The sequence below is a fragment of the Mus musculus genome, chromosome 1, assembly GCF_000001635.26.
Source record: "Mus musculus strain C57BL/6J chromosome 1, GRCm38.p6 C57BL/6J".
Taxonomy (NCBI): Eukaryota; Metazoa; Chordata; class Mammalia; order Rodentia; family Muridae; genus Mus; species Mus musculus.
The window spans coordinates 93,444,599-93,465,602 of NC_000067.6; the positions used below are offsets into that span (position 1 = coordinate 93,444,599).

General features: G+C 42.3%; 1 protein-coding gene across 6 annotated transcripts in view; it reads right to left on the minus strand.

Annotated features, from left to right (window-relative positions):
* Window positions 1–21,004, minus strand: part of Hdlbp (high density lipoprotein (HDL) binding protein) — a 72,978-nt gene that overhangs the window by 38,659 nt on the left and 13,315 nt on the right. Inside the window, exon 2 of one of the 6 annotated variants that reach the window (XM_030242016.1) lies at window positions 16,746–16,998. The exons of 2 other annotated variants lie outside the window; for them this stretch is intronic. The gene's annotated coding sequence lies outside the window, so the exon portion shown is untranslated. Of the gene's footprint in view, window positions 1–690; window positions 830–962; window positions 1,104–16,745; window positions 16,999–21,004 lie in introns of those variants that run through there. 3 more of the 6 variants (NM_001301364.1, XM_006529077.4, XM_006529075.3) reach the window with 3 other exon arrangements.

The window sequence follows — 21,004 nt, forward strand, 5'->3', positions numbered from 1 at the left end:
AGCTAGAGGGACTCAAGTTCTTTATACTGTAGGCCAGTCTACATGGAGGGCACTGAAAACCTCCACCTTGAAAACCTTCAGCTGAGATGCAGGTTTCTCTTCCAAATTTGAAACTTCACTTTTACGTCCTCAGAAGCTTTTCGAAGGTGCCCTCTCCCCACCAAATACCGAAGAGTACAAACTCCAAAATTAAAAACAAAACCCAGCTATGCTGAGATCACAAACTATGTCTGTGACTACCAAGGCCGGCCCAGTGCATTACCCAGCTCTGGAAGTCAGAGACCCAGCCTGGGAGGAACTTTCGCAGATGCCACCTCAGCATGGCCCTCCCACCGGCCAAGAGCGCCCGCGGGCGGGGACAGGCTTAAAGGGACAGTATCCTGCTCGGCCTCCCTGCCTTTCATCCAAATTCGGTATTTTTCCGTAATGTATTTTTCACCCATGGACCCTGGGGCGCATCCAAGTAGTACTTGGGCCGGGAGTCCTCCAGTGACCACGTAGCCAGACGCCGCAGGTGAAGGTGCAGCAAGGCACCGCGCGGGACATAGGGGCCCCGGGTGAAGATCCCAGCTTGACGCGAACTAGGGCGCCACTGACCTAGCTAGGTCCGGTCCACAGCCCGTACGGCCGGGCCGAGCTGGGGGGAAGGGGTGCGGGGGAGGGGCCGGCTCGGCAGCCCACGTCACCAACCTGGCCAGGTCGTTCCCCTCCCCCATCGCGGCGGCCCGCCCGGTGAGCTAGAAGTCCAGGCGGTCCGGGCCCGCAAGCAGACCCGCGGCGCGTGGCGGACTTGGGAAAGTTTCTGCGCTCCGGCGCGGCCATGCGCAGAGTGACACGTAGCGGCCCCCGCCCGTCGCGGTAGCTGGAGACCAGGAGCCTGTGCGGCCGGGGAGCTGAGGAACCGACCCCAGCCGTGCTCAGCGGCGACCCCCCGCCGCCCCGCCCCTGGCACCCCCGCCCACCAGCTCGCCCGATCCTCACTCGTGAGTGTGACCACCCGAGAGTCTGTCCGTCTGTCGCTGCCGCTGCGCGGGAGAAGCCGGGACGCTCCGAGGCGCGGCGCCCGGGCCGCCGCTGCTATATAGGGCGGAGGCTCCAATCCCGCCGAGACACGTCAGACCGGCCGCCCGCCCCGCCCGCTGCGGGGTCCCTACAGCGCCCGGGAGCGGACCAACTCTTTAAGAGTTCTGCGGCCTGACAGGGGGCGAGGAGTTGGTAAGTTAATTACCTACAGAGAACAGGCAGGCCCCAGAGCCAGAGGTGCCAGAGTTGAGGCCACCAGAAACTGTGTCACCAAAAGAGAAAAGAAAGCTCTGAGGACCTCAGACAGCAGACAGCCCGGAAAACCATTTTACCATCCCCTAGAGCACCCCCTGATGGAACACATTCTCATTCTCTTCGGGATCTCTTCCTCCTGCTCCCACCTCTACTGCAAATCCTTACTCCATTCCTCAATGTCCAACACAACAAACTCCAAAACTTTCGAAGCCCTCTACACAGTATTATTCAGTGTCCCATATGTACAGACCAGCCTGCAGTGAATTCCTACCTCTCCCATACTCAGTTGGGACAGAGCAGAACCTCTGCCCTCAGAATGCTTCCTCCTTTGAAAGGACTAGTTCTGCCCTGTTGCGTTTATTGACAACTACTTGAAGAATTTGTACACAATCATTATTTTGAACCTCTCCTGAGGTGACATGAGCACACTTCTGACCTATACTGGACAGTGATATGCAGTGATATGCATCAGCACAGAATAGGCTAGTAACCAACAGCAGATGCCCCCACCTTCTTTTCCCCACTTCTGACAACTTTTCACTGTGTAGATTTGTCTCAGCTTCCTTCTCTAGTGTTTGGATTACAAGTGTGAGCCACCAGGTCTGGATAATATGTGCCTTTCTTGTGGGACAATGGTATGTGGAAGGGCTGAAGAGGCCTTCTGTAGTTGTCATTCTAAGGCTTACAAGCATTTGCAGCAGTGAACAAAATAAGCAATCAGACTTAGTATGTACTTAGAAGGTAGCAGCACGGTGATGGGCTCTTGATTGAGGGACTGGGAAGAGCTGCCCTAACTAGACTTTAGACTGAAGGACAAGGGGGGAAAATGGAATGTGCTGGAAAGAATGGGGATGGGGCTGCTGAATAGGAAACTATCTGAAAGTTGAGGTGTCAGAATTGAGAAGTCCAGGAGCCAGTAATGCGGCTGACAGGAACACCACAGTTCTTCATGACATAAATCTCTGAAGGTACTGCTTAAAAGACCAGAGGGCATTTCCAAGCTGCCAGCATAGTCACCGAGTGATAGAGCTTCTTAAAGCCTCTGTAGGCACCAAGTTGTCTTTCCTTCTGTGTTATTATTACTGTGCAAGGTGTCTTTCCCTGGTGATTAACCAACCAGCAACTAGAAGAAATGTTTTTGTTGTCATTCTTTTGTTCCTGAGGTCTCGGGCTGTGAAAAAGTTAATGTGGAGAGGCAAGCACCCACCAGTCAGTATGTCTGCTGTCAAGGGATCTCCAATGGAGTTAGTAAGTCCACATTAAGTACAAGCTGGCCCAGTGCCTGGCTGTACAGAGGCCTCCATGAGTGTGGTGGTACCCTGTAATCTCAGTACTCAGAAGGCTGAGGCGAGTACTGGGAGTTCAAGGTCACAGTAGGCTACAAAGTTATATGATGTCTCAAAAATAAAACAAAGCATGGACTTAATGAAAGCATTATTAAATCAAGGAGGGTGTGGTAACATTAGCTTATCTCAGCACCTGAGAGGTACAGCCACGAGGGTTAGGAGCTCAAGACCAACCTGGCCTTTCTATATAAGACTTTATCTGAAATGATAAACATGCACCACAAAACATCCCAGGTGCTCCTGGGATGCTAACAATTATGACTAGTTACTTTCAGTATACTGAAACATAGAAGTGTCAACTCTAGATGCCTCAAAAAGTGAACACTGGTCTGCAATATTTTGTTTTTCATACATCAAGGAACATGGAATAAGAATCCTGATTGCTAGCCAGGCGTGGTAGCGCATGCCTTTAATCCCAGCACTTAGGAGGCAGAGGCAGGCGTATTTCTGAGTTCGAGGCCAGCCTGGTCTACAAAGTGAGTTCCAGGACAGCCAGGGCTACACAGAGAAACCCTGTCTCGAAAAACCAAAAACAACAACAAAAACAACCAAAAGAATCCTGACTGCTTAAGGTGAAATGTTAGAACATAGTAACACTCTCCAATTCCCCAAATCATGATTCTCTAAAAGGGCTATAGCCTAAACAGAAAGTAGGTCTAAGGGGAAAATGAGAACACCAGCAACATAGTAACAACTAGATCTCTGGCTGGCCTGGGCTGAGAGACAAAAGCATCTCTGGGGAGTGCTTAGAAACATGGGACTACAAGTTCTTTAAATCCCCATTATCCTTTAAAAAAATTAACAGACAGGAAGTAGGTATCCTCAAGATGGAATAAATTTCATAACAGGATAAAAATATTGACAGATCAATTACAGTATAGAAGCTGAAAGTCCAAAGTTCAAAGAGTAAGATGCAAGAGGGATGAAAACACGGCTCAGCAGTTAAGAGAACTTACTTAACAATTAGGAGAACTGGAATTTGGATCCTAGCACCCATGTAACAAACTGGGCATCCATATAAACTTCTGTAGAGCACACACACACACACACACACACACACACACACACAGTGCAGACACACCCCTCTTTCTAAAAAGAGGGTAGAGAGATGGCTTAGTGGTTAAAAGCCTTTGCTGTTCTTGTCAAGGACCCCATCTTGATCCCCAGCACCCACATGTAAGCTCACAACTGTTTATAACTCCAGATCCAGGGTATCTGGTGTTCTTTTTTGGTTTCCCTAGGCACCATGTGATAAGCAGACATAAATGCAGGCAAGACACACATACACATAAAAATAAACTTAAACCCCACAGACTAAGTGTGTGGCACAGTGGTTAGAGCATATGATTAACATTCATAAACCCTGGCTTTGCTCCCTAATGCCATAAAAATTTGTAAAACTGCAATTGAAAAAAAAAATAAAAAAATTAAATTGTATAGGATTAGACACAAGAACCTGAAATGATATAATTAAAAGCATGAAATAAAGAAATAACCCACAAACATGACATTAAATAAAACAAACATAAGAATGAACAACAGAAAGATGGTTAAGAATCATGGACTGGAATTTGAGATCTGACTATGTAGCTTGGTGGAAAATTGCTTGCCTAACACGTGGCAGCTCCTAGGTTTGATTCCTGGCCCACCAAAATAACTTAAAAAAGAGTCTTGTTTCCTCAGTTTCTTCAAAATGCAGAATTGTTCTTGGAAATGTGTTTTTGTGTTCCTCCAAGGTGTAGTGGAATAAGTTTACCTCAGATTATTCATTATTGCTTGCTGATGTTATTGAATTAAATGCTTAAGCTATCTTTTATATGCTTCTATGGAAAAACACGTTTTTGCCATGTTCAGCTTGTCCTTGTGATTGTACACTTTATTCATGTGACTCTTAATCCTCAGTGTAAAAATGTCTGATGCTCTGAATAAAGTTGGCTATTGCATGAGAGTTTAGTCAGCCTCACTTATGGGCTCCATTCTCCCAGGACCCACTGTCTCCTGAATGGTGACACTGTCTACCTAAAAATCAACAGAACAATTTAAATTGACCTACAACAGACATGCTACAACTAGTTAGCGACAAGGAATGGTACTGTTAGATCACTCATACTGTGACTGGTGACCAGATCTGTAAATATACATGGCCCAGATTATACTTTTATTAATATAAACCCCATCTATGATTATGCTTAAGTAAACCTACAACAATATTCTAATAATGAATATATCAAAATTGACTTTTCCTTCACAGATGTTTATTATTATACATATAGTTCAGCAGCTTAAAACAGTCCAAGTTCAGGGTGGAAAACAAGTAGCTCTCTTTAGTCCACGGTTTCTTTTACATTGTCTTTCTCTCTCCCCGCCCCCCCCCGCCCCCCCCCCCCCCCCCCCCCCCCCGAGACAGGGTTTCTCTGTATAGCCCTGGCTGTCCTGGAACTCACTTTGTAGACCAGGCTGGGGTCGAACTTAGAAATCTGCTTGCCTCTGCCTCCTGAGTGCTAGTGCTGGGATCAAAGGCGTGCGCTACCACGCCCAGCGTAACCCAAAGTCTTCTTATGTGTGTGGTGGGATGCATGTATGCCACAGCTTGCAATGGCAGTCAGAGGGCAATTTTTGGGAGTGAGTTCTCTTTCCATTGTATCAGTTCCAGAGTCTAAAAGAACTCAGGTCATTAGAACTGGGGCAAACACCTTTACCCATATTGAGACATCTTGCTAGCTTTTTTGCTTAATTAAAAATTTTATTTGCAAAACACATGAAACTGAAGAAGAACGAAGACCAAAGTGTGGACACTTTGCCCCTTCTTAGAATTGGAAACTATCACCCATGGAAGGAGTTACAGAGACAAAGTTTGGAGCTGAAACAAAAGGATGGACCATCTAGAGACTGCCATATCCAGAGATCCATCCCATAATTAGCCTCCAAATGATGATACCATTGCATACACTAGCAAGATTTTGCTGAAAGGACCCTGATATAGAGCTGTCTCTTGTGCTGGGGCCTAGCAAACACTTAAGTAGATGCTCACAGTCAGCTATTGGATGGAGCACAGCGCCCCCAATGGAGGAGCTAGAGAAAGTACCCAAAGAGCTAAAGAGATCTGCAACCCTATAGGTGCAACAACATTATGAACCAGTACCCTGGGGCTCTTGACTCTAGCTGCATATGTATCAAAAGATGGCCTAGTCCGCCATCACTGGAAAGAGAGGCCCATTGGACACGCAAACTTTATATGCCCCAGTACCGGGGAACGCCAGGGCCAAAAAAATGGGAATGGGTGGGTAGGGAAGTGGGGGGGGAGGGTATGGGGGACTTTTGGGATAGCATTCTAAATGTAATTGAGGAAAATACGTAATAATAAAAAATATTTTAAAAAAAGAAAAATATTTTATGCCTGCTGATGGTGGTGGCAGTGCATGCCTTCAATCTTAGTGTTGGGGAGGTAGAGGCAGGAGGATCTCTCTGAGTTTGAGGCCAGCCTGCTCTACAGAGTGAGTTCCAGGACAGCTAGGGCTACAAAGAGAAACCCTGTCTTGAAACAAAAGGAGTAATTTACTTTATTGAGGGCATGCGTTTATATGTGATTTTGGGCATACATATACCACATGATACATGAGGAAGTCAGAGGACAACTTAAAGGACTTTGTTCTCACCTTATTCCTTGTTGAGGCAGGGTCCTGTTTCACCAAGTATTTGTATCCACTGAGGCATCTCAGCTATTATGGCTTGTTTTTCTTCCCCTAATTATGTCAGTTTCTCTTTAGGAAGTGATAGAAAGGATATCAACTTCAATGTCTGGTATCCTGGCTTATTTCTTAGGGGGCATGTATTTCTTGGTAATGTCTATTTATTTTTTAGTTCAGGATTCACTAAACAAAATGAGCAGACTATATGAAGAACATCAAATGTGCTGCCATAATTCCTTAGTTTAGAATCTTGCTCAGCTATAATTCAGGACACCTTGGTTAAGTTATCACGAACTGAACTTTTACCTGTCACATTTGTAAATCTAGGTGAATAGGTGGATTTCTGTAAGTTGTGATGTTAACTATAAGAACTTATCCTAGAGTAGTATTTTGCTGTTTAGAATGCTAGCAATAAATTTAGTGGAACGTAGTCCACTAAATGAATATATTTAGTATTTAGTGAAACTCTATACTAATTTAATGAATATTAAAATAATCAGCACATATACATACAGCTAACAAATACACTTTAAAAAAGGATGTATGTCAGGTAAATAAACTATACACACACACACACACACACACACACACACACACACACACACACACACACTTCTAAATGGTTTAACCAAGTAGAAAAAAAAATAAGTGAACAGATTTCTACAGAAACGAAGCAGACCATTCTTAGACCTAATCGACCAAACCTCCAACCCAGTGAAAAGTCAGATAGTGTCAGATCCTGCTAACAGTCTGCTTTCTGGTTGCCCTGAGTTATGTCTCCCATCAGGGATGTTGTAGTTCAGGAAGACTCCACTGGGCTTACTCTCCTAGTTGATTGTTTATGTAACTACATGTAAAAATAGTACAAATAATGAAGCAAGAATGAAATATTTCTAAACATTGTTTATTATAAACAAATTCAGCTTTTAAAATGTTAATAAGGGAAAACTATCTTTAAAATCTCAAATAATACGATTTTTATTTGCTCTTAAGTTTCTTAAGTTCTGGATCTACTTTTTAAAAAGGCATGGAAAATTCTAGAAGCTATATACCTAAGTCTGATTTACCTAAGAAAGTAGGTGGAACTTAATCAGCAGACCTATTTCAAGCAGGAGGACCGAGGTCTCAGCACTTTACCCAACATTCAGTAAGTGGCAGACATCAAAGCCTTGACTACAGTCTTGTAAGAGGACCTCAACAACTTTATACCCAGTGCCACTGAACAGAAAAAGACAATTAACTCCGTGTTTAAAAAAGGTTGTATATGTCTAGTATCTTATTGGATGGCCACTAAGTCATATAGAGACAGAAAGAAAGAAAGAAAGAAAGAAAGAAAAAAAGAAAGAAAGAAAGAAAAGAAAGAAAGAAAGGAAGAAAGAGAAAGAAAGAAAAGAAAGGAAGGAAAAGGGAAGGGCAGCGGAGGGGAGGGGAGGGGAGAGCTTCATGGTACAAGACAAAGCAATGATGTTGAGAGGGCAGCACATGAGAAGCAGTTATGTATTTATATGCTGCTCACCCAAAGGGCTCACAAATGTGGTGCCCTTTACCTTCAAAGTAGAAACACCCACTTGAAAAAGGAAAAATGGTAGAACTGGCTTCTGTGCCAGCAAGTAAGTTCAATTCCTAGCATCACAAAACACCAAAACCAGCACATGAACCTGTGCACTTTGGGAAAACAATAAAGAGCTGCTTGGAGAACATGGAGAGCAGCGGCAGCTAAGTTCTGTTAATCAATAGCACCATACTCAGGAGTAACCTGGCAGTATATGGTCTACCTATTCCTACCCCCCCCCCCCCCCGCAACAAACAGGCCTCGAAAGTGATTTTATAAATCATTTCCCGGCATCTTAACCCATGAAGATCACCTGACTTGCGTGGTTCCTTAGGCTTCTTTTTCTGTTCTTTCATTTTTTTCTTCTTCAAGACGGGGTCAACTATGTTGACCTATGACAACCCTGGCTGTCCTGGAACTCACTCTGTAGAGCAGACTACCCTCAATCTCACAGAGATGGTCGGCTTGCCTCTGCCTCCCCTTGCCCAGCAGGCTTCATTCACAGAATCTCTGGCTTTACATGACATGAAGTCCACAGCAACCCAACCTCAATAATTCATAGTAGTTTGGCAAAGGGGAGGAGAAGTGAAATGGCTGTGAAGGAGAGCTTTCCCTCCAAGTTACTACTTTAATACTCTCACTAGAAACACCACTGGACTATAAGAAACAAAATACTTCACTACTGACCAGGGGCATCAAGTTGTAACTTGAGGATTTTATTTGAATGTTTTTAACTTTCTTCTTACAAGTTCCACAAACTAGATTAAACTCATTTTTGTAAAAAGCTTTGTTATGGATACAAAGCTGGCTAAAGGAATGGATGCAAATACTTAAGAATTTGAAAGATAAGGACATTCAAGGACACTCTCAGCTAAACAGAGAATTTTAGCCCAGCTTGGGATACTGGAGATTGTCTCAAAAAGAAAAAAGTTTTCGAGATTAAGCTTAAGACCAGTTCTATTCAAATAGTAACGCGTTTTCTACAAAAGAAACTGAAACACCAGAAAAGTGGATTTTCTACTTTTCCAAAGATTACAGTTCATGGCACTCAGAGGGTGTCACCTGCTTGGTGGCATTGGACACTTCTCCCTCTTCACTTGGCTTTTTCCTCATCTGTCAAATGAGCTGATGGGACTGCCTCCTTTTTTCAGTACTATCTTTTTACGGTATCACCTCTTAGGAATCAAATCTCACTTTTTGACTTAAAGACTTCCTGAAAACAATTCCTGTCTATGCAAAGAATTAATTCAATGTTAAACTGCATTGATACTATTAGGTCTATATAAGAGCAAAGTCATTTCCTCTATCTTGAATTAGATAGCCAAAACACTGACTTTAAGATTAGGATGCCACAATTTAAGAGAAAAACTGATTCACATCTGGGGACTTGAATACTTCATCTGTCAAGTGAGAATGCAATTGCAAAGGACAAAGTGTAATTTGCCTGTGTGTGCACTCTTGGCATGAAGGGCAGAGAACAACCTTCAGTTAAGTTTAGCTGGCCAGTGAGCCTCAAGGATTTCTGTTTGTTTCTGTCTCCCCAGTGCTCTGGGATTATAAGGGTGCAAAACTATGTCTGGTTTCTTTGGAAGGGAATTGGGAGCCAAGGGCTCACTATGTATTTCTAGCTGTCCTGGAGCTCACTGTATAGAACAGGCTGACCTTGAACTTGTAGATACATGCCAACCTCTGCTTCTTGAGAACTGAGGTGCAATGTCTGAGTCACAAAACTTGGTTAAGTCTAGCTTTTAAATGCAGGGTCAAACTCAGCTCCTCATGCTTCTGAAGCAAGCATAAATATGAACTGAGCCATCTCCTCAGAGCACCAACTGTATTGTCTACTGCTAAACCAGAACCACACAAAGAGGAAAGATGAAGACGATTCATGACTCCAAACCAGAAAGCCAAACGGAACAGCAGATCAGCAACAGAGGATAAGGGTGTCCTTTACTGCAACTGCAAGCATGTCATGTGGGATGAATTTCAGTGGCAAACTTCAGAATTTGATAAAGAGGCTATCTAACTAGCAAGTGAAGAATGGCGTGCAAGGGCAAGAGCAGAGACAGTGAGAAACAGCTTAAAAGTTTGAAAGCAAACACAACTTCCAGAAGAAAGCAGGGTGAATAAACCTGAGTCCACAAAGAGGCAACACACAGCATGGAAGGCAGGTCTCTGGCTAGGGTGCACAGTAACATTTCCAAGACACATGGTCAAAGAAAAAGTAGTCTCTTGGCAACTTTTGTATATACATTGTATCACAGCTTGCGGCCCACAACAGTCCAGTCTCAAATGTAATGGTGCATTTGAGACTGTCTTTTGTAAGAAAGCAAAACTGCAAAGTCTGTTATATGGTCTAATTACTATACATTTTCAAAAGTAGATGGCAGGCAGGTAGCATACCTAAGACCCAAGTAGTTCTTTTCTTTTCCCAGTCATGGGTGCGGGAGGGAGAAACAATGAAAAAGGGACAACAGAAAGGGGTCAGAAATAGGAACATCTGAATACACTATGATTCAAAGCTTTACTTTTAGAACCATACCAATCAGAGAACTGTAAAATAAATTATAAAGCACAAGTCATTTCCTCATCTGATATTGACTATATATACACTAAAGATGTATATATAGAGTCTTCTGTTATGTTTATTATAGCCTATGTAACATGGTAATCAAGTTTATATTCCTAAGAATCAAACTATTCAGAATAAGGTAAATGCTAAAGTAAAAACCCCATTATTTGAACTGGAAATATCTATATGTCTTTTCATTCTGGTCTGGGGTACACCTCCTATGTTTGCTTGCATGAGAAGCAACCTAGTGGCAGTTAGTACCATTCCCACAGAACTAGGCAGGAGTCATTGAGAAATGGCTCTAGGCCTGAAACAGATATAGGGAGTACTGGCCATTCTGTTGTTGCAGAAAGCCAGGAGACATGGGGCCTGGGAGATAGCTCAGTGAATATAAAAACTTTGCCTCAAAAAGAGTGAGGACTTTGGGTCCCTAGAACCCATGTCAAAGGCAGGTAGTTGTGGCAGCCACCTGTAATGCCAGCATTGGAGAACCGAGATGAATTCTCTGAGGGCAAGCCTCTGGGTTCAGTGAGAGACTTCACTAAAATTGGAGAGCAATCAAGGCTGATACCCATTGTCAAATTCAGGCTTCCATTTATGTCCACATATGCACATATGTGCATACAGGCATTAGACAACACAACAAACAGGGCTGGAGAAATGGTTTAGCAGTTAAGAGCACCAACTTTTTTTTTTTTTTTAAGAACTGGGTTTGATTCCCAGCACCCAAATACCCAAATCTTTAACTCCAATTCTAGGGGACCCAACACCCTCTTCTGGATTCTATAGATACTGCACACACTTGGTGCATTTATATACATGCAGGCAAAACCCTACACACATACACACATTTCACCTGTGGAAGTTGCTAGTTTAAATGTTTTCAACATTGATAAAGAAATCACCCTTTTTCTTTAGTGCTTTCAGGAAAAACAAAATGACACAGGAATCTCTGTGTAAAAATTACAACTAATAGAGCCAGAGAGATAGCTCAGTGGATAAAGGTGACTGCTGCCAAGTCTGAAAACCTGTGTTGACCCCTAGGACTCACATGGATGAATGAGAGAATAGAATCCTGTGAGTTATCCTCTGATCTCTACATGTGCACCATAGCATTTGTGCTCGTGGATGTACATGAGTGCACATGCGCGCACACACACACACAGATTCTCTTAGTTCAAGGGCAGCCTGGGCAACATAGTAAGATCCTGTTTCAGAACTTGGTCAATAGTTTATAGCCATAAAGAGTTCTTGCTTCTCTAGCAAAGGACTGAAGTTTGATTTTTAGTACCTACACTAGGTGGTGGCTCATAACCACCTGTACCTTCAGTTCCAGGGGATATGATGCCCTCCATGGGCACCTGCATGTGCATGCACATAGTCCCCACCCCCTATAGTCTGAGGATATAGCTCGGTTCTGAGAGGATTTGCTTAGTAGGCACCAAGCCCAGGGTTTTTTTTCTTTCTTTTTGTTTGTTTGTTTGTTTGTTTTTGCTTTGTTTTGGGAATTAAAAAAAAAAGATTTTATTTTATATGTAGGAATATTTTGCCTACATGTACATATGTGCAGCACAAGGATGCCAGGTACCAATGGAAGTCAGAATAGGGTGTTGGATCCCCTGGAGTTGTAAACCACCATGTGGGTGCTGGGAATTGGGCCAGCATCCCAGCAAGAATAAGTGCTCTTAACCACTGAGCATTCCCTCTAGCCATAAGCTCAGGTTTGATGCCTAGCATCTAGGTAAACCTAGGTGTGGTATCAACTTAACACTTGAACACAAAGGCAGAAAGGTCAGAAGTTTAAGGTCATTCCACATTCCAGAGGCCAGCCTAAGTGATAGGAAACTCATATTTCAAAACCAACCAACAAACCAAAAAGATCAAAGGTGTTGGGAATATAGTTCAAGGGGTAGAGTGCTAGTCTAGCATACATAGAACCCATGGGGTGGGGGAAGCATATTTTCTATCTATGTATCTGAAGGTATACTTGTAGGAAGAAGGGGGCCACAAGCAAAATAATGGCTTTTACTAAGGGAAAAGGCAAGGGAGCCCAGGAGCCACCATAAGGAGCCATCCTAATGACCCTCTGACTAGCTCAGCAAATACCATTTCAGTTTCAATCTGGTAATTTGAACAGCTGCAACAGGAAACCAATACTCCAATGAAACAAAGGGCCCAAACAACAAGCAAGATGAATGTTAGCCTATTAGATAACTGGCTGACAAAGAACTTCACAAATCACCCCAATGTCACTTTCTGTATCCACTGCCCTGTTCTATGTCAGACATCACACACGCCTCACCCCAATGTCACTTTCTGTATCCACTGCCCTGTTCTATGTCAGACATCACACACGCCTCCTGATCATTCACAGTAATCATTCAGCAATGTCTGTAAATATTCTTTTTAATAAAAAGATTTATTTCATTTTTAATTGTGTGTGCCTATGTGTGTGCTTTGAGAGAAGTCAGAGGTTTCTGGTCCTTCTGGAGGAGGAGTCAGAAGCAATTGGGAGCCTCTTGATTTAGGTGCAAAGAAACAAACTCAAGTCCTCTAGGAAAGCAGGACTTACTCTGAATCGTTGAGCCATCTCTCCAGCCCCAAAATTCCAGCTTCCAATTTACAGGTAAAGTAAGGGTGACAAAATCATGTTGAAGAACACAAAATACAGCAAAACAAATATAAAATGTTGACATCTTTCAGCACAGATACACTACCTTTTTTTTTTTTTTTTGAGACAGGGTTTCTCTGTATAGCCCTGGCTGTCCAGGAACTCACTTTGTAGACCAGGCTGGCCTTGAACTCAGAAATCTGCCTGCCTCCCAAGTGCTGGGATTAAAGGTGTGCACCACCACCGCCCGGCCTACCCTATATTTTTATAAATGAACTATTTAAAGGAAAATTTTATAAAAAGGAAATATGTTTTTACAGATTTTTTTAAAAGAGTCAGCTTAAGGCAAACAGGAGCACCTTTGACCTTGAATTCTATAGGCCAAGTATAAAAAAATAGGACATCTGGTAAACTGAATTACATGACACATATTAGATGATATTAGTTACATTTGACAGTGGTAAAGTGGTTATGGTTTCAACCTCACTTCTACTAAAGGTAATACACTAAAGTAAAGAAATAATAGAAAGTCTGAGATTTAAAATATTAAAAGCGAAAACCAATGCATAGAGATGTGGCAAAGATAAAATATGCTGATAACAAAAGTTGGATGATAGTATTGAAATACTCTGGGTTTTTTGTTTGTTTGTTTGTTTGCTTTTGTATATTTTAAAGCTTTCCTAGGAAAAATATTCTTAAAAGAAAAAGAGCAAAGAGCACTCACTCTTCACCAAAGTCTATGACTAAAGTGGTACTCAGTGGGTAAAGGACACCTGTATTATAGGGAAGAATGAAAGTAAATGAGTTAAGTACTTAAGGCAAGACAGAAAAATCAACAGTCAGAGGAATTAATAAACAAAAGGACTGCTCAAGACGTGGAGGCTCAGGGGTTAAGAGCACTGACTGCTCTTCCATGGGTCCTAAGTCCAATTCCCAGCTCACAACCACCTGCAATGGGATCTAATGCCCTTTTCTGGTGTGTCTGAAGAGCAAAGTAAAATAAATCTTTTTAAAAAGTTCTTAGAAAAAAAAAAAAGAATTGGTCACATAAAAAACAAAACTCAGTTTACCAAATCAGGCCAAGGTGAGGTCATATATGTCTATAAATCTAGTAGCTTCAGAGCCAGAAGTTGTAAGTTGTAGACCAGTCAGGACTATACAGTAAGACTGCATCAAAAGTCAAAACAAACAAACAAAGCCTACCCATCCCAGCCATCCATGAAACAGAAAAAGGAAACAAACAAAAACAAAACTCAAGTGTCTCTGAATAAAAACGATTAGTAACTCCAGTTTGACAAAGATAAAGAATACATACACATATGAGAGTATGAGACAGACAGACAGACAGACAGACAGACAGACAGACACACACACACACACACACACACACAGAGAGAGAGAGAGAGAGAGAGAGAGAGAGAGAGAGAGAGAGAGAGAGAGAGAGAATGAATATGAATTGCCTTATGCCGGCTTCTGAAACAAGAACAATGTTACAAACAGCAGTAATTATATCATCTGGTATCTCCTAAGGAAATAAGAGCTTCCTTCCCTCGAGGGGGCCTCACTAATTATTTTGGTATCTCACTGGCAGTAATTGGGTTCTGAGCCCATTAAGGGACCAATAACTGCAGTGAAGGGGCCACAGCAAACTAACCAGCATCTACCTACACAGCTGAGCCATTCTATCCAAAACACACGGTTTCTACCTGGTGGAAAGGAGGGTTCCCCAGAGGAAAACAGGGCACACATGGTTCTGTCTCCCCCTACTCCCAAACAAGGAGTGGATGTTACAAAGAGACTATCAATTCAAACCATACATAAACATGTAAGATTTTAAGTATAACACTAGCCTACCAAATCAATAATAAAACTTAGAGAATAAAACATTATAGCTTAGTAGATCTATTCTACATATGCAAATTATTTACTTCCAGTAAATTTGTATTTATATGAATGTATTTACAGCTTAAAGGAGTGTGAACACACAGAGACTGACTGACAGAGGATCAATTAAAAAAAGAAAAGACAGCTGGGGCAGTGGTTGCGCACGCCTTTAAACCCAGCACTTGGGAGGCAAGACAGGCAGATTTCTGCGTTAGAGGCCAGCCTGGCCTACAGAATGAGTTACAGGACAGCCAGGGCTACACAGAGAAACCCTGTATCGAAAAACCCAAATAAATAAATAAATAAATAAATAAATAAATAAGAAAATCCAGAGATTGAGGAAATTTCACATTGATTCCTTGCTTTCTTCAGTTTTCTTAGGAAATGTCTACATGAGTATTACTTCCCAGAAGTAGCAGATATTATATTTAGTGAAAAATTACAAGTATACTGGAATGAGCAACAAAATTATAACATGTTATCATCAAAGACTGGCAAACAAGCAATCTGAGATATAACTAAGCAAGAAGACAAAAAGCACTATCTGCAAATGACATGTCTAGAAATAAACCTCTTTTGTTGTTCTGAAGTCCTAGGAGCACTGACAGGAAGAGTTCAAATTGCTGGCAAAACTGAAGTTTTATGCGTACACAATGGAGTGTGTGTTATGATGGCAAGAAAGATAAGAGAGATGATGTCAAATCTTAGCCAAGAGATTTTATCACAAAGATACTTGCGCTGCTCCAAGCTCATTAGTCTCCACACACACGTTATATATACACATGTGCTTATTTGTACATATACACTCACACACATGCATATGCACTCACGTATAAACTAAAAACTCCAAAAAAGATACAATGATACTCAAGCCTTTTACTACTTTGTCAAAGTTCTTGTAAAGGGGGGGGGGGCGGGAGGGAAGGAGGGAGGGAAGGAGGGAGAGAGAGAGATTGATTGATTGAGAGAGATTATTAGAAAGTATTAGGAAGCTATTAAACTCAGCCAGGTATGCACAGAGATATACCAGATAACTTCAAGGTCCATGTGGAAACCCACCCACCCAGAAGCAGACAGGAGTCAATGCTCCAAGAGATGCTTGCCACCAGTGCTATTGACCCAAATACAGACTGTCCTGAAGGACAACAAAATGAAAAGCTAAAAACTCTGCTTATAGACTGGTAAGTACATGGCACATACAAGGGCCCAGAACTAAGGTAAAGGAAAAACTGTCAATCAGCAATGGCAAAAAGAGGGAAAAGCAGACATGCATTATTCCCTTGCAAGCACGTCCTTACCAAGTCTGGATGTGGGACTTATTGAATATAAAATTACACATTGAACTTAAAAATTTATAGGCTTATAAATGAATGACACGTTTTCAATATGCTAAAACAACCAGAAACAGAGTCCAGCCAATCCAATAGCAGAATTTACTATAGGAGCTAATCAGTGAGATCTGATGGAGAAAAAACAAAACAAAACAAAACAAAACACCCTATTATCACATCAGTGCTTCACAGCTATGATCTGCATAAAGATCTGGCTATAAAATTAACAACATAGCTTGAAAAGGTCTTCATTTGGAAGAACACATTTCCTTCCTCTCTTCCTCACATTCAGTGCTGCTTTCTCATTTAATCAAGCAGCTATATAGCTACCAAATTTTAGCTAGCCAAAGACAATAAGGTGAGGACAGTAACAGTAGCACCTATACACAGAAAACATTGCTCCAAAACAAAGCATCTTTCATGTTTCACAGGGTCAAGACTATACCAGACTTCTATTGATTTTCTTTTTCCATCCTTGCACTTACCAATCTCAAAGTGATTTGATGACCATCTTTGGAATCCGTGTAAATTAAGGAGGCTCCTGAGTTTTCTGTCTTGTACTACACTGTCTCCAAAACTGCCAGGGTAAGCCCAGGAAGGCTAAGAGTCCTCCTGTATGAGGCCACCCTACAATCCCATGGGGCTCACTGTGCAGGCAACAGAGGTAACAGGGAAATTTGGTCCTCTAGGGATGGCATGTCAGCTCCCAGCAGAAACAAATGTATCAAAATAGAAGCCCTGCTTCAAAAGAAAAGAATTTGTTTTTCAAATTGATGTATCCCAAAGATTTAACTCAAGGCTGTAACACCATCTAGTGAATTACCTTTTTTTAATGTTTAAAAACGGAAAAGCAAACACAATCCATGATTTCATCCGAATATTATATTGTATTTTATGTGTATAGGTGTTTGCAAGTATGAATGTGTACCATGTACATGCCTGATGCCCAAAGTCCAGAAAAAGATGTTGGATGCTCTAGAAGAGGAGTTACAGATGGTTGAGAGCTACCATGTAGATAGATGCTAAGAATCAATCCTAGGTCCTCTGGGAGAACACCTAGTATTCTTAATCATTGAACCATCCCTTCAGCCCTGAAATACTTATAAACATTAGACTATTTTATCTATCACACAACAGCTAAACATGCACACACAAGGATAACGCAGCATATTTGACTTCATTCACAGTAACCGGAAGAATCCGAGTTATACTCAGGCTTCAGAGCAAACTCTATAATAAGGGCACAGAGCAGTCAAGTCTGCTCAGGACCACCTGCAATCTCAGCTACTCTGGAGGCTAAGGCAAGAGGAGGTATGGGAGGTAGGATTTGTAGTTTCTCTGTCTGAGACAGGGTCTCACTATAGAGCTCTGACTCACTCTAGACTAGGCTGGTAATCTCAAGAGATCCTCCTGCGTCTGCCTCAGAGAAAAATCTGACAGAATTATACACAAATAAATGCATGCATATACACACAGAATTAAAAACAAATCAAAGAAAGGAAAGTGAAAAAGGTTGGTGTGATGGCTATTCTTGGTTGTTATCTTGACATCTATAATTAACTAAAATCCAAAAAAATAGAGGGTACATCTGTGAGATTTTTGCTTACTCTGAAATTGGAAGACCCACTTCTAATCTGGATCTCTGAGGTAGGAAGACACACCTTTAAATGAGACCACTTGAGCTGGAAAACCCACCAGTATCTGGACCACATATTCTATATAAGGAAATGGAAGAAGGAAGCTCTTTGCTCTTCCCCTGCTTGCTCTTGCCAGTCCATTCCTTCACTGGCATCAGAGCCTACTTCTTCAGGATGCGGTTTGTACATACTCGGCACATGGAGTGGCACAATTAGAAGATGTGGTCCTGTTGGAGTAAATGTGGCCTTGTTGGAGTAGGTGTCTCATTATGAGTGTGGGCTTTAAGACCCTCATCTAGCTACCTGGAAGTCAGTCTTCTACTAGCAGCCTTCAGAAGAAGATGTAGAACTCTCAGCTTCTCCTGCACCATGCCTGCCTGGAAGCTGCCATGTTCCTGCCTTGATGATACTGGACTGAATTTCTGAATCTGTAAGCCAGCCCAAGTAAATGTTGTCTTTTATAAGACTTGCCTTGGTCATGGTCTGCTCACAGCAGTAAAACCCTAAGATAGAAGTTGGTACCAGGGACTGGGATACTGCTATGATAGGTCTGACCATGCTTTTGTTTGGAAGAATGTGGATTTTGGGCTTTAAATGGCACTTAATGGGCTATCCTAGTAGGCTTATGGAACACTTTGTTACTGAGAGTGATTTAAAATTTGTAGACCTGGCCCAAGAGGTGTCAGTGGAGAATTTCAATATGTGGCCTAGAGATTGTTTTGGTGGTATTTTGGTGAAGAATGTGGCTGCTTTTTGCCCCTGACTGAAGAGTCTGCCTGAGGCTAAGGTGAAGAGACTGATTAATTGCACAGACAAAGGAAGTCTCAGAAACACCCATCATGGACTTTGTTCTCTGGTTAAATCTCATGAAGAGCATTTTAAACAAGCTTAGCAAGCTGAGAAAGGAAAAATATAAAATATGTGGTTCAAGTATTAAAGGGGCACCAGGAAGTAAAATGGAGCTGAATTCTGTGTTCAAGGATATTGAATTAAAGTAATGACCTTGTAGCAAGATTAAGGAAGTAATGACTTTGGGGCAAGATCCCACTTAGCTAAATTTAGATCCAGGCACGGTGGTACACACTTTTAATCCCAGGAGATAAAGCCAAGAAGATCTCTGAGTTCAAGGCCAGCCTGGGACAGAGAAAGTTCTAGGCATGCAGATCTCTTGAGTTCAAGGTCAATCTACAGAGCAAGATCCAGGACAGATAAGCTTAGGCAGTGAAGGAGATGGAAAACAGAAAGCAACTGATAATAGAACAAGGGGCCATGTTGCAGCCCCAGCAAGCAGCAGAACTTGGCATCTTTGGCCATGTGGTCTGTCTTTAGAGTCCAGAATAAAAGGGACTACTGGGGAAACTGATGCTGGCTAGCTGGAGCTAAGAAATTAGTGGTGATTAAGAAGAGACTAGCATCACTGAGGTGAAATCTTCTGGACAGTGTTTTCTGAGAGCACAAAGAAGCTGTGTTCCAGAGATAGCCAAGGTTGTACCTTGTGCTGCGGTTGGACTTGGTAATGTGTATGAGTCACCCAAGTGGTGATGGTTTTGAAGGCATAAAGGGGTCATGAAGAGCAACTGAGGCTTGGTTCTGTGAGAGGCCATGGAAGCCCATTGGTGAAGGTGCAGCCCCAGTTGCATGCAAAGGATTTGAGGTTTGGCACCATGAAGAGAGCCTATGAGAGGTTATTGGTGAAGCGGTGGAAGACCCCAGTGTATTGGAGATGCCAGTACAATGGGATGATGACCAAGATCAGCGCAGCAGTGGAGTCAATCAACATGAGCTTAAAGTGCTACAGAGGGCAGAGCTGGAAAAGTGATGCCAGCCCTTTGGAGGAACCCAGAATATCATGTGTGGATTCTAGACATTGAAACAAGAAGCTGTAACATTGATGTTGCCTTAGAGACCTCAAGATGTTTGAGATACCAGAGCCATGGGCTATCTGTTAAGGAAAGCTGCTAACAGAGAGTGGAATCAGCCCAGGAAAAGAAGTTTGTTGCCATCAATGAAGATGAAAAAGGAGTTGGAGATCTGAAGACCACTTTTTTTTAAAAAAAGATTTACCTATTTATTATATGTAAGTACACTGTAGCTGTCTTCAGACACACCACAGGGGGGCATCAGATCTCATTACAGATGGTTGTGAGCCACCATGTGGATGCTGGGATTTGAACTCAGGACCTCTGGAAGAGCAGTCAGTGCTCTTAACTGCTGAGCCATCTCTCCAGCCCCTGAAGACCACTTTGACATCAGACATGGAAATGCAGAGTTTGGACTTTGTTCAGCTAGTTTCCTGTCTTGCTTTGGGGATTACAGTTAAGTGATTGGATGAATCTCAGAAGAGACCTTGAACTTTGGACTTTTAACATTGTTGAGACTGCTATAGACTATGGGAACTTTGGAAGTTGGACTAAATGTATTTTGCATTATGCTGTTTAGGTATGGCCCCCATAGACTCATGTTTGAATAAGACTATGGAGGCCAGGGAGTGGCACTATTAGAAGGTGTGGCTCTGTTGGAGTAGATGTGGCCTTGTTGGAGTAGGTATGTCACTGTGAGTGTGGGCTTTAAGACTCTCATGCTAGCTGCCTGGAAGTCAGTCTTCCACTAGCAGCCTTCAGATGAAGATGTAGAACTCTCAGCTCCTCCTGTACCATGTCTCCCTGAATGCTGCCATTTCCTACCTTGATGATACTGGACTGAACCTTTGAACCTGTAAGCCAGCCCCAATGAAATGTTGACACTTGCCTTGGTCCTGGTGTCTGCTCCCAGCAGTAAAAGCCTAAGATACTGGCCTATACAGAAGAGCAGCTGAGACATCTAGACTCATGGACTAAGGAACTGCTGAACTCTTGAACATTTATAACCAGACATTTTTGGACTAGCTGGGCCACAGCCTGTAAGGCATTCTATATTTATTATATACATAATATATAATTTTATAACATGTATGTTATATACAATATAATTATATATAATACATACATATAACCATAGGAGACAAAGAGACTGATTAACTCTTTTAGTTCTGTTTATCTAGAGACCCCTGATTAATACAGTTGGAGATAGTTAAGTGCTAGAATGCTTACCTTGCATGCTTGAAGTTT